We start from the raw sequence: 13,915 nt of genomic DNA, 5'->3' as shown, positions 1-13,915 counted from the left end.
GTCATGTCTGACTCTGGGGGCTGGTGCTCATCTCCATTTCTAAGCCGAAGAGCCGGTGTTGTCCGTAGACACCTCCAAGGTCATGTGGCCAGCATGACTGCATGGAGCACCGTTACCTTCCCACCGGAGCGGTACCTATTGATCTACTCACATTGGCATGTTTTCGAACTGCTAGGTTGGCAGAAGCTGGAGCAGCAGCGGGCGCTCACTCCGCTCCCGAGATTTGAACCCAGGACCTTTTGGTCCGCAAGTTCAGCAGCTCAGTGCTTTAACACACTTCGCCACCGGGGTTCCCCATATGTATATACAATATATTATATTATTAAAACTGATATAAAAATATTATATTATAAATGAGGGCGGGGGCCAGGTAAATGACCTTGGAGGGCCGCATCCGGGCCCCGGGCCTTAGTTTGGGGACCCCTGTACTACACCATGCGCATTGTATTCTTTGTGAGGTCTCATGAGCAGTTCCATTTGAACTCGAGCCCGCAGCTCCATCTTTTGGCCACAAATAAGGATTCTGACCCACGTGGCTTGCTTTGCCTTAACGTGTTTCTATCTAAGCCCCCAGGTTCTGTCTCCAATAGCCCTTCTAGTGAGTAACTTGACCATCTGCATTCCTTCCCTGAGTCCTTTCGCTTTCTTCTTCCCTGTAGTTCTCATAGCTCAAAAAAAGTCAAGGCTACATAAATAGGAGTCTGGTGTCTAATAGAAGCCATAGTCCTCTTCTTCTCTTCTGCTTTGGTCAGACCTCAGCTGGGATAACTCTGCATCCAGTTCTGGGCAAAGCCATTCAAGAGGGAGATGGACAAGACGGAAGGTGTTCTAGAGAAAGGTGACCAAAATGATCAAAGGCCCGGAAGCCAAGCCCTGTGAGGGATGGCTGAGATAGCTAAGGATGTTTAGCTTGGAGTAGAGAAAGGTGAGAAGGAGACATGAGAGCCATGCTTCAGTATCGGAAAGGATGTCAGGTTGAGGAAGGGGCGAGCTTGATTTCTGCTGCTCTAGAGACTATGTTTCAAACTGCAAGGAAGGCAATTTCACCTAAACATTAGGAAGAAGTTCCTGACTGTGAGAACTGTTCAACTGTGCTGCCCGGAAGTCTTTTTCTCTGGTGGTTATTCAGCAAAGGCTGAATATTTTGGCCATCTGTTGGGAGGGCTTTGATGATGTCTCCCTGCCTGGCAGAAGGGGTTTGGACTGGATGACCCTTGTGCTGTTAGCTGGGGTGATGGGGGGAGGGGAATATAAATAAAGATGATGATGATGATTACAGTAGATTCTCACTTATCCAACACTCGCTTATCCAATGTTCTGGATTATCCAACACATTTTTGTAGTCAATGTTTGCAATACATCGTGATATTTTGGTGCTAAATTCGTAAATACAGTAATTACTACATAGCATTACTGCATATTGAACTACTTTTTCTGTCAAATTTGTTGTATAACATAATGTTTTGGTGCTTAATTTGTAAAATTATAACCTAATTTGATGTTTAATAGGCTTTTCCTTAATCCCTCCTTATTATCCAACATATTCGCTTATCCAACATTCTGCCGGCCCGTTTATGTTGGATGAGACTCTACTGTATTATTATTATTGTGGTCTCTTCCAACTCTAGGATTCTGTTGTTGTTGTTGTTGTTGTCGTCGTCATCATTTTTTCCTCTAGAGGCTTTTAGAGTCTGGGTGGCCATCCGTTGGGAGGGCTTTGATGGTGTTTCCTTGCCTGGTAAAAAGGAGTTGGATTGGATGGCCCTTGGGGTCTCTTCCAACTCTAGGGTTCTAATATTATTATGGTTAATATTGTCATAAATTTCCTTCTCTGGAGGTTTTTAAGAGTCTGTATGGCCATCTGTTGGGAGGGCTCTGATGATGTCTTCCTGCTTGGCAGAAAGTTTAGACTGGATGGCCCTTGTGCTGTAAGCCGCCCCAAGTCCTTTCGGGGAGATGGGGCGGGGTAAAATTAAAAATGATGATGATTATTATTATTGTGATCTCTTCCAACTCTAGGATTCGTTTGCTGTTGTTGTTGTCGTCATCATTTCCTTCTGTAGAGGTTTTTAGAGTTTGGGTGGCCATCTGTTGGGAGGGCTTTGATGATGTCTCCTTGCCTGGCAGAAGGGGGTTGGATTGCATGGCCCTTGGGGTCTCTTCCAACTCTAGGATTCTGTCATTATCGTCATCCCCTACTCTGGAGGTTTTAAAGCAGAGTCTGGATGGCCATCTGTTGGGAGGGCTTTGATGGCATCTTCCTGGCTGGCAGAAGGGGGTTGGACAGGATGACTCTTGAAGTTTCCTCCAACTCTAGGATTTTATTATTATTATTATTGTCGTCATCATTTCCTTCTCTGGAGGTTTTTAGAGTTGTCGGGAGGGCTTTGATGGTATTTCCCTGCCTGGCAGAAGGGAGTTGGACTGGTTGGCCCTTGAGGTCTTTTCCAACTCTAGGATTCTATTATTATTATTATTATTATTATTATCATTATCATTATTATTGTCATCATTATTTCCTTCTCTGGAGGTTTTTCGAATTGGATGGACATCTGTTAGGAGGGCTTTGATGGTGTCTTCCTGCCTGGCAAAAGGGGTTTGGACTGGATGACTCTTGAAGTCTCCTCCAACTCTAGGATTCTATTATTATTATTATTATTATTATTATTATTATTATTATTATTATCATTGTTATTGTCATCATCATTTCCTTCTGTGGAGGTTTTTAGAGTTGGGTGGACATCTGTTGGGAGGGCTTTGATGGTGTCTTCCTGCCTTGCAGAAGGGGGTTGGACTAGATAGCCCTTGAGGTCTCCTCCAACTCTAGAATTCTATTATTACTGTCATCATTTCCTTCTCTGGAGGTTTTTAGAGTTGGATGGACATCTGTCGGGAGGGCTTTGATGGTATCTCCCTGCCTGGCAGAAGGAGGGGTGGACTGGATGACCCTTGAGGTCTTCTCCAACTCTAGGATTTTATTATTATTATTATTTTATTATGACACAGCAAACAAAATAGATATGCTGGATTTCATATCACAAAACCACAAGTCGAACACTTCCCAAGTGTCGAGGACTGTGTGATGTATTTTCGGATGATGCGTGCAGATCCCAGTAGGGTGGCCTTTTGCAGTTGGTAGATCGTAATTTTGTCAATGTCTATTGTTTCCAAATGCCAGCTGAGATCTTTTGGCACGGCACCCAGTGTGCCCATCACCACTGGGACCACCTGCCAGAGTCTTTGAAGTTCAATCTTGAGGTCTTGAGAGTGGCTGAGTTTTTCCTGTTGTTTTTCGTCAATGCGACTGTCACCTGGGATGGCGACATCGATGATCCAAACCTTTTTCTTTTCCACAACTGTGATGTCTGGTGTGTTGTGTTCCAGAACTTTGTCAGTCTGGATTCGAAAGTCCCACAGTATCTTTGCATGCTCATTTTCCAATACTTTTGCAGGTTTGTGATCCCACCATTATAATAATAATTATTATTATTATTAATATTATCATTATTATTGTCGTCATCATTTCCTTCTCTGGAGGTTTTTAGAGTTGGATGGACATCTGTCGGGAGGGCTTTGATGGTGTCTCCCTGCCTGGCAGAAGGGGGTTGGGACTGGACATCCCTTGGGGGTTCCTTTCAGCTCTCAGACTCCATAACTGGAGGTTTGTGTGTGGACGTGGTGGCCAGAGTGCTGGGCGTTTGTGTGTGCTCCATCCTCGCCTGTGCCGCTGCCAGGAGGAGCCTTGCTGTGGCTGATTTGCCCAGCCAGGCGAAATATTTACGCAGGCGCCCCTGCCCTAGCCATCCATCCATCCATCGTCACTCATTAACCACGGTCAAAGGTTTCGGTGAGGAGGAGATCCGGCAGCCCGCTAAGCAGCCTTAGGGAGGGGAGAGTGGCACAGCCAGGGAGGAATCATTGCAGCCGTGGCAACTTTGGCCGGGAGACGCTTCTCTCCCATCCGCTTTAGGAGAGGTAAGCCTTTTCCTTTTGGACCGTTTGCCTCCCCTTCTCGTATTTCCACCTCTCTCCATTCGGTCCCTGCAATGTCATTGAAGCAGGCGGTTAAGACATGCAGAGAGGTATATATGGAGTCCATTTTCTATCTCCTTTCTTTTTGGTTGCCGGCAGCTGCGTTTGTCCCTTTATGTTCTCGTGTGGAAAGCAACCGTGAACCTCTGGCGAGGACCGAGTGCTTTTTCTTTTGCACACAAAGTCGCCTTTCATTCCGACGGGGCGTGTTTCTCCAAAACTATTTATTTATTTATTATTTACTACATTTATACCCCACCCTCTCTCACCCTGAAGGGGACTCAGAGCAGCTTACAAGTTGTATGTACATACAATATATTATATTATTAGCATAGCACAATATTAGCATTATATATTGCTACTAGCTGTGCCCGGCCATGCATTGCTGTGGCTAGTACTCTATTTTTCTTTTCTTTTTGTTGTATGAACCTAGAGGCGTGGATGAGAGGTTGTGCTGTCAATTTTCGAGGTTGTGGGGCGTTTAGTTTAGTTGTTTTGTCCGGTGCCGTGATTCTGTTACCCTTTTATATATATATAGATATTGTACTACACCATTATAGGTAAAGGTTTCCCCTGACGTTAAGTCCAGTCATGTCTGACTTTGTGGGTTGGTGCTCATCTCCATTTCTAAGCCAAAGAGCCAGCATTGTCCGTAGACACCTCCAAGGTCATGTGGCCGGCATGACTGCATGGAGCACCGTTACCTTCCCGCCGGAGCCGTACCTATTGATCTACTCACATTGGCATGTTTTCGAACTGCTAGGTTGGCAGAAGCTGGAGCTAATAGTGGGTGCTCACTCCGCTCCCGGGATTTGAACCTGGGACCTTTCGGTCTGCAAGTTCAGCAGCTCAGCGTTTTAACACACTGCACCACCGGAGGCTCCAGCACAATATTAGCATTATATATTACTATACTAGCTGTGCCCTGCCATGCGTTGCTGTGACTAGGACTTTATTTTTCTTTTCTTTTTGTTGTATGAACGTAGAGGCGTGGATGAGAGGTTGTGCTGTCAATTTTTGAGGTTGTGGGGTGTTTAGTTTAGTTGTTTTGTCCGGTGCCGTGATTCCATTACCCTTTTATATATATAGATTGTACTATACCATTATACCATAATATTATTAGTAATATTACATTTAATATATAATTAATATCATTATATTATACAATATTATTATATTGCATTATTATTATTAGCCGCCCTGAGTCCCCTATTGGGTGAGAAGGGCGGGGCAGAAACACTGTAATAAATAAATCAATATTATATTGTATAACATTATAATATTATTATCAATATTATATGTATACACAATACAGTAGAGTCTCACTTATCCAAGCGTCCCTTATCCAAGTTTCTGGATTATCCAAGCCATTTTTGTAGTCAATGTTTTCAATATCTTGTGATATTTTGGTGCTAAATTCGTAAATACAGTGATTACTAAATAGCATTACTGCGTATTGAACTACTTTTTCTGTCAAATTTGTTGTATAACATGATGTTTTGGTGTTTAATTTGTAAAATCATAACCTAATTTGATGTTTAATAGGCTTTTCCTTAATCCCTCCTTATTATCCAACATATTTGCTTATCCAACTTTCTGCTGGCCTGTTTACGTTGGATAAGCGAGACTCTACTGTAATTACAACATCACATTACTGCATATTGAACTGCTTTTTCTGTCGATTTTGTTGTAAAACTTGATGTTTTGGTGCTTAATTTGTAAAATCATAATCTAATGTGATGTTTAATAGGCCTTTTCTTAATCCCTCCTTATTATCCAAGATTATCCAAGCTTCTGCTGGCCTGTTTAGCTTGGAAAAGTGAGACTCTACTGTATATTATATTATTACCATATTATTCATTTACAATATTATACAAAATACTTCTGACTTTGGAAAGCCAAACCTCTGGCAGCTTAATAGGAGCTTGAGAAAACTGATGTGTTGTCGAAGGCTTTCATGGCTGGAATCACAGGGTTGTTGTGTGTTTTCCGGTCTGTATGGCCATGTTCCAGAAGTATTCTCTCCTGACGTTTCGCCCACATCTGTGGCAGGCATCCTCAGAGATGTGGGCGAAACGTGGGGAGAGAATACTTCTGGAACATGGCCATACAGCCCGGAAAACACACAACGATCTTGAGAAAACCGTTCCTCCTGCTCCAAATCATTCCCGGAGTCTGGCTTCTAGTCCTCAACATTGTTCTTTTCTGTACATGAGTTGAAATGCTTCAAAATCAGAAAAGCCATGGACAGTTGCAGGGCTTGGGGAATATTTCTTTGGGGAGATAAACATTGGAACAGTGGCATCCGTTCAGGTTTCCCACCCCACGCCTTGTCCATCTTGTTCTCTTCCTCCTTATCTCACTTGACAGCCATTATTGGGTTTTCTATCATGACAATGATGGCAGTGCTGTCACTGCTGGGACAACTGTACCATGTGGCTTTCTCTGCTCTTTGAGTTTTAATTGTAAAGATCACTCTTTCTTTGCTTTTTCATAGGTTCGGAAAAATACAAACGTCTTTATTTATCTGTGAGAGTGTATATTTATATTATTACTAGTTGTGCCCGGCCACACATTGCTGTGGCGTATGGGAATCCTTTGTTGGCCAGGTGGAATAGCAGTGAATAGCCTTGCAGCCTCAAAGCCTGGCCGTTTTCTTCTTATGGGAGTCTTTGTTTGGTGAGTTGGAATGCAATGCAATAGGCTTGTTGCTTGGAAGTCTAGGTACTTGCCTTCTAGGGGAATGGTTTTTGGGGTTGCTAGAATTGCAATGTAGGAGCCCCGGTGGCGAAGTGTATTAAAGCGCTGAGCTGCTGAACTTGCAGACCGAAAGGTCCCAGGTTCAAATCCCGGGAGCGGCTTGAGCGCCCGCTGTTAGCTCCAGCTAACAGGTGCCCTTCTTTGATCTGTCACCTCTTTGTTCTCCTATTTAAAACCTAAACGGGTCTCAGTGTCCTTTCGTAGATATATAAGGCAAGGCTGTGACACCTAACCAATCTCCAAACGCCTTGGAAAAACTTTCCAATCGATCAGTATCAATGGGGATGATTTTGGAATGGCAAAGCAGAATAGGGAGAGGGAACCAACTTCATCTGCGTGCCTTCTTTTCATTTGTAAGATCGAATGAAACTTCCCCCTTTACGAAGTGACTCTATTGCTCTCCTGCCTCCACTTCCCTGTTGAATACCAATGAAGACATTCCATTTGACTTTATTTTTAACCAAACGGGAGTAAGAGTCAGCTCACTGTCACCTCTTGTGAGGCCTTTTTTTGGAGCCGGGGCATAGAGCCAGCTTAGCCAGCCCTCTAAGAGCTTCACACTGTTGACTGACGCCAACATAGTCCCATTCGTGGCACTCGGTCGTGTCCACGGTTTCTCCAGTTGCATTTTCATTGCAATGTGAGTCTTCACTGCTTCCTCAATATGAGTTCAAAACACATGGAGGTTTTTGTGTTGTCGAAGGCTTTCATGGCCGGGTTCACAGGGTTGTTGTATGTCTTTCGGGCTGTGTGGCCATGTTCCAGAAGTATTTTCTCCTGATGTTTCGCCCACATCTATGGCAGGCATCCTCAGAGGTTGTGAGGTATGGAGAAAGTAAGCAAGGAAGGTTTATATATATCTGTGGAAAGTCCAGGGTGAAAGGAGAACTCTTTGTCAGTTGTAGGCTTGTGTGAATGTTGTAGTTAATCACCTTGATTAGCATTGAATAGCTTCGCCATAGATGTGGGTGAAACGTCAGGAGAGAATACTTCTGGAACATGGCCACACATCCTGAAAGACATACAACAACCATTGATGTTTTTGCTTGGAATATTCAAGGGCTGTGGGAACAGTGCTTTCCCGGTGGTGGCTCCACCATGTTAGAGACGGCTTCTTAGGACACATATCAGGAAGTTGCAATCCAGATATTCTTATATATTCTTAATTGTTGGCTGCCGATAAGCTGCCAGTCCCAATTCAAGGTGCAGGTCATGACCTATAAAGCTCTATACGGCTCAGGACCAGCCTATCTCCGTGATCGCATCTCCCCTATGAACCGGTGCGAACCTTAAGATCTTCCAGAGAGACCCTCATAAAAACACGTAACCCACCATTTAAAGCCTAATAAAAGAACTCCATCAATGAATCCGAGTACAGTGGCCAGGATTTAGTGTTAAACCGGCATTAAACATTAAAGTGCTAATTGTGCCAGGTATTCCAATACAGGGTGGGTAAGGGTAGATAAAAAGCTAAACAAAGGCATAGCTGAAGAGTCTAAGGAGCTCTATTCAAAAATCTGCTTTTTTAAATTTATTTTTATTTTTTTATTCTTTTTGATACATCATAACAATTAACTATTTTTGCCATACATAACTTATTTCAGTATACATTGTTCCAAAGGCAACTATTTCTTAAATGACATTTTAAACAGTCCTTAGAAATGTATCACCCCCCACCCCCCTGGATCAGCCATTCAAAATTGTCAATACATCAGTTTAATCGTGTGGAACGCCTGGTTCAAGGTGCGGTATCTTTCGTCTCCGTCTATTTTGTCGATTAGAACAGTCCATTTCCTTAACCAGTCTTGATCTTTTAGGCTATTTGTATATATATTTTTCTTTTGAATGATGAAGTTGTTAATTATATATTCTGATATATAAACCCACCAGGTTTCTACATCCCATTTTGTATCATCCCTCCATCCTCGGGCTATCGTGGCTTGTATTGCGGCTGTCATATATTTTAGAATCTCTGTCCAATTATTGTTATCTTCCCTTACCTTTACTGTGAGAGACATGTATCTAGCTTTGTCCCATATTAATTCTTTCCCTATTATTTCTTCCATTATTTTTCTTATTTTTCTATAGAAGTTCTGAATTTTTCTACAGTCCCACCACATGTGGGAAAATGTACCTATTTCCCCACAGTTATGCCAACACTTATTTGAAGTATTTCCTGTTATGTGTGCTACTTGGAGTGGGGTTCTATACCATTTAGATATTATTTTCCTTTGGGTTTCTTTAATCCTTATATGTTTAATTTTATAAATATTGTCAATCCAAGTCCCAATTAATTTCTCAGTGAAGTTTTTTTTTCCTGTTTCCAATTATGTATAATGGTTATTTTTGTATTGTAAGTTAATGTGATTAGTAGATCATACAATAGCCCAATTATTCCTTTATCTATTTCTATTTTCCTTTTAATTATTCTATCTGGTGGGGTTTCAACTACTTCTCTTCTTTTCATGGCCTGGGCTTTACTGGACAGATCTAACCATGCTATCTAGTTCCCTTGACCACATTTATCTTTTATTATATCCCACTTTAATATTTCTCCTTTGGGATTCATGATGTCCCCAATCCTTTTGAAACCGTTTTCCTTCAGTGCCCTAATTAGATTATTCAAAAATCTGCTTAAACCACCAGATTATTTGTTTATGCACATTGTTGGGTCTAATGTTTTACAATAGAGTCTCACTTATCCAAGCTAAACGGGCTGGCAAAACCTTGGATAAACAAATATCTTGGATAATAAGTAGGGATTAAGGAAATAGCCCCGGTGGCGAAGTGCGTTAAAGCACTGAGCTGGAGACCGAAAGGTCCCAGGTTCAAATCCTGGGAGCGGAGTGAGTGCCCCCTGTTAGCTCCAGCTCCTGCCAACCTAGCAGTTCGAAAACATGCAAATGTGAGTAGATCAATAGGTACTGCTCCGGCGGGAAGGTAACGGCGCTCCATGCAGTCATGCCTATGGCCACATGACCTTGGAGGTGTCTACGGACAACGCCGGCTCTTCGGCTTAGAAATGGAGATGAGCACCAACCCCCAGTCGGACACGACTGGATTTAATGTCAGGGGAAACCTTTACCTTAAGGAAAAGCCTATTAAACATAAAATTAGGTTTCGATTTTACAAATTAAGCACCAAAACATCGTGTTATATAACAAATTTGACAGAAAAAGTAGTCCCTTGAGGAGATAGGGTGGTATATAAATAAAGTTTTATTATTATTATTTTTCTAATGGAACAGGAAATACGCAGGCAATGAACAGTCAAAATACATAAAACCCAAACTCGTATCCGCAGTTCCACTTTTAAGAGTAGTTATGAGTTCAGGTTTTATATACAGTAGAGTCTCACTTATCCAAGCCTCGCTTATCCAAGCCTCTGGATAATCCAAACCATTTTTGTAGTCAATGTTTTCAATACATCGTGATATTTTGGTGCTAAATTTGTAAATACAGTAATTACAACATAACATTACTGCGTACTGAACTACTTTTTCTGTCAAATTTGTTGTAAAACATGATGTTTTGGTGCTTAATTTGCAAAATCATAACTTAATTTGATGTTTAAGAGGCTTTTCCTTAATCCCTCCTTATTATCCAACATATTCGCTTATCCAAGCTTCTGCCGGCCCATTTATGTTGGATAAGTGAGACTCTACTGTATTATTATTATTTTATTATGACACAGCAAACAAGATAGATGTGCTGGATTTCGTATCACAAAATCACAAGTCGAACACTTCCCAAGTGTCTAGGACCGTGTGATGTATTTTCGGATGATGCGTGCAGATTATTATTATTATTATTATTATTATTATAGATTAGTATTATTATTTTCCTAATGGAACAGGAAATACACAGGCAATGAACTGTCAAAATACATAAAACCCAAACTCGTATACACACTTTCACTTTTAAGAGTGATGAGTTCATGTTTTATATATTTTGACAGCTCGTTGCCTACATTCCTGTTCCATTAGCAACTGAACTGCTGACCTGAAGGTTGGGTGCCCTGATGGTAGTAAATAAAGAACAACACTCTGAAAACAGGGGAATTTATTTATTTACAACATTTCTACCCCGCCCTTCTCACCCGATGGGACTCAGGGCAGCTCCAGACAGGAATTCCAGACATCAAACAATCAGAGCCAGCTAACACCTCTCAACAAAGGATTCTCCCGGGCAGTAAGCAGTCAGACCTTGAGGCTGCAAGGCCATTCAGTGCTAATCAAGGTGGCTAATTGCAACATTCACATTTGCCTCAAACATCACCTGGGATGGCAACATCAATGATCCAAACCTTTTTCCTTTCCACAACTGTGATGTCTGGTGTGTTGTGTTCAGAACTTTGTCAGTCTGGATTTGGAAGTCCCACAGTATCTTTGTGTGCTCATTTTCTCCCACCCTGGACATCATCCCACAGCTATATAAACCCCACTTGCCTAGTTTCCAGCAGACCTCACAACCTCTGCCATAGATGTGGGTGAAACGTCAGGAGAGAATGCTTCTGGAACATGGCCAGACGACACAGAAAACTCACAGCAACCCAGTGATTCCGGCCATGAAAGCCTTCGACAACACTATAAAAATTCTACAAACACACATAATTGAATGATTTGGAGGTCTTTTTCAAAGGTTGAAAGGAAATTGACACTGAGAAAGAGTAATAACAACCACTTCTTGGGCCATTTCTGCTTCAGAAATCGACTATTTTCTGCTGGTGGCTCAGTTTCTTTCAGTGAGCCACGAAAGACCAAGCGGCCACCAACGGCTGGGGACTGAGTCATTGGCCATAGGGCTTTGTAAGCCTCCCTCCCCACTTCCGTGTCTTAGAGAAGGCTCAATAAAGAGTGAAAATGAACTGCAGGAGCCGGTGGTGTGAAAGACAACTTGGCAGGGAACACTGTGTTCTCGCCTCTCTCCGGGAGCAGCCTTTTCCATGTAAATTGGGGCGGACGGTTCGCCTCTGATCCCGGTGGGTGGCAATGGGAAGGGGAGAGGGAAAGGGGCACAGAAGACCCTTTCTTGCAGAGGCTTTTAGGGGGGAAAGTCAGGGCATGGCCTTCCCGGCTTTCATTGAATTGTATGCAAGTCTCCTCTAAGGAAGGGACCAACGTATTGCAGTTTAGGCAGTTGCTGAGACTTTTGAAAATAGGAATAGTTTGCTCTGATAGAAAATAGGAATAGTTTGAGCCCCCTTAGGGAGATAGGACGGAATACAAATTAAGTTGTTGTTATTATTATTATTATTATTATTATTATTATTATTATTATTATTATTATTATTTTATTATGACACAGCAAACAAGACAGATATGCTGGATTTCGTATCACAAAATCACAAGTCGAACACTTCCCAAGTGTCTAGGACTGTGTGATGTATTATTATTATTATTATTATTATTATTATTATTATTATTATTATTTTATTGTATGACACAGCAAACAAGATAGATATGCTGGATTTCGTATCACAAAATCACAAGTCGAACACTTCCCAAGTGTCTAGGACTGTGTGATGTATTATTACTATTATATCGTATGACACAGCAAACAAGATAGATATGCTGGATTTCGTATCACAAAATCACAAGTCGAACACTTCCCAAGTGTCTAGGACTGTGTGATGTATTATTATTATTATTATTATTATTATTATTATTATTATTATTATTATATTATTATTATTATTATTATTATTATTGTATGACACAGCAAACAAGATAGATATGCTGGATTTCGTATCACAAAATCACAAGTCGAACACTTCTCAAGCATCTAGGACTGTGTGATGTATTATTATTATTATTATTATTATTATTATTATTATTATTTATTGTATGATACAGCAAACAAGATAGACATGCTGGATTTCGTATCACAAAATCACAAGTCAAACACTTCCAAAGTGTCTAGGACTGTGTGATGTATTTTCGGATGATGCGCACAGATCCCAGTCGGGTGGCCTTTTGCAGTTGGCAGATTGTAATTTTGTCAATGTCTATTGTTTCCAAATGCCGGCTGAGATCTCTTGGCATGGCACCCAGTGTGCCCATCACCACCGGGACCACCTGCACTGGTTTCTGCCAAAGTCTTTGAAGTTCAATCTTGAGGTCCTGATAGCGGCTGAGTTTTTCCTGTTGTTTTTCTTCAATGCGACTGTCACCTGGGATGGCAACATCAATGATCCAAACCTTTTTCCTTTCCACAACTGTGATGTCTGGTGTGTTGTGTTCCAGAACTTTGTCAGTCTGGATTCGGAAGTCCCACAGTATCTTTGCGTGCTCATTTTCCAGTACTTTTGCAGGTTTGTGATCCCACCAGTTCTTTTCTACTGGGAGGTGGTACTTGAGGCATAAGTTCCAATGAATCATTTGGGCCACATAGTTGTGCCTCTGTTTGTAGTCTGTCTGTGCGATTTTCTTACAGCAGCTGAGGATATGATCAATGGTTTCGTCGGTTTCCTTGCACAGTCTGCATTTTGGGTCATCAGCTGATTTTTCGATCTTGGCCTGAATTGCCTTTGTCCTGATGTCTTGCTCCTGGGCTGCAAGGATCAGGCCTTCTGTCTCCTTCTTCAGGGTCCCATTCGTGAGCCAGAGCCAGGTCTTCTCCTTATCAGCTTTTCCTTCAATTTTGTCAAGGAACTTTCCATGCAATGTTTTGTTGTGCCAGCTGTCAGCTCTAGTTTGTAGTGCGGTTTTCTTGTACTGTTTTTTTTTATCTGCTGTGCTTTGAGGAGTTTCTATTTTTGACTTCAATCAAAGCAGGTTCTTCACCTTGCTTGACATATTCTGCCAGAGCATGTTCATCTTCTTGTTTTCCTTGTAAGAGTCCTCTGCCACCTGATCTTCTAGGCAGATATAGCCGGTCAACATCACTGCGAGGGTGCAGTGAGTGATGAATGGTCATGATTTTTCTTGTTTTTCTGTCCAAATTGTCCAGTTCTGCCTGTGTCCAATTTATAATGCCAGCAGTATATCTTATGACAGGTATGGCCCAGGTGTTTATGGCCTTGGTGGTGTTGCCTCCATTGAGCTTGCTTTTGAGAATTTTTCTGACCCTTTGTGTGTATTCTTTCCTGACCACAGTTTTCACATGTTCATGCTTGATGTTGT

General features: G+C 41.8%; 1 protein-coding gene across 1 annotated transcript in view; it reads left to right on the top strand.

The window, feature by feature from the left end:
* Positions 1–13,915, top strand: part of prune1 (prune exopolyphosphatase 1) — a 47,602-nt gene that overhangs the window by 29,051 nt on the left and 4,636 nt on the right.

This window comes from Anolis carolinensis, unplaced genomic scaffold (genome assembly GCF_035594765.1).
Source record: "Anolis carolinensis isolate JA03-04 unplaced genomic scaffold, rAnoCar3.1.pri scaffold_14, whole genome shotgun sequence".
In the NCBI taxonomy this organism is placed as follows: Eukaryota; Metazoa; Chordata; class Lepidosauria; order Squamata; family Dactyloidae; genus Anolis; species Anolis carolinensis.
This window is presented reverse-complemented; position numbering and strand designations above follow the sequence as displayed.